This window comes from Micropterus dolomieu, linkage group LG03 (assembly GCF_021292245.1).
Source record: "Micropterus dolomieu isolate WLL.071019.BEF.003 ecotype Adirondacks linkage group LG03, ASM2129224v1, whole genome shotgun sequence".
Lineage (NCBI taxonomy): Eukaryota > Metazoa > Chordata > Actinopteri > Centrarchiformes > Centrarchidae > Micropterus > Micropterus dolomieu.
The window spans coordinates 18,417,742-18,418,539 of NC_060152.1; the positions used below are offsets into that span (position 1 = coordinate 18,417,742).

General features: G+C 37.3%; 1 protein-coding gene across 1 annotated transcript in view; it reads left to right on the forward strand.

Annotated features, from left to right (window-relative positions):
• The window catches only part of LOC123968260 (complement C4-B-like), a 25,260-nt gene that overhangs the window by 13,106 nt on the left and 11,356 nt on the right, over positions 1-798 (forward strand). The gene's annotated exons all lie outside the window — the stretch shown is intronic.

A 798-nucleotide genomic window follows, 5' to 3' on the forward strand; every position in this document is an offset into this window, starting at 1 on the left:
CTAGTATCTTCAACCAAGTCCAGTTGCCCTTGACTTTAAATTTCTTTGGATAACTATGACCTGGATGACTAAGAACCTTCCCAGACATTTTCACTCTACCTTTTTATATAGTCCATGCGCACCATTAAAGGAAGCTCCCAAAGCTGTTGCCACTCTCTGCCCGTGTCGAGCAATTGGCATCACGGCTACATGAAGGTTCTGAGCGCTAACAATGCTACTGTGATGCGAAAAAAACACAGAAAATTGAACCTCTTACAAAAGCTTTAATGACCGGTGAAGGTTTCAGATGAAAGTGTGTGATTGACACAATGTGAGGTCATATTTATTTTCAAACATGAGACAGTTTCGGATGAAAAATACTTGGTATGTAAAGGCCTTTATCCCTACATTAATTCAACAGTTACTTAGAATGTTGCATAAGCAGCACATCCTCCAGACAGCTAGCACAGTAGCTAGCTTTGTTAGGTGATTATAGAAAAACTAAATTCTACTAAATCTCAAATTAACAATTTCAAAACATCTGTAAAAAAGATGATAATGCTTCAACAAGGACATTTGAGGATAAAATATGTCTGTCAATATTTGCTTCATCTCATATCTGATAAAATGGTAGATGTAACGATGTCACTTAAGCTGCTATGGAGTAATTACTAGCAACAGATCACCCTAACTGAAACCAACTGCTGGTGGCAGGACAATAGTATTTCAGCTTCTAGGTTTTAACAACACATTACAATAGACAAGAGATAAAACAATGGATGCTTTGTTCTAGCTGTTAGAGGTCGCCATTCAATGTTT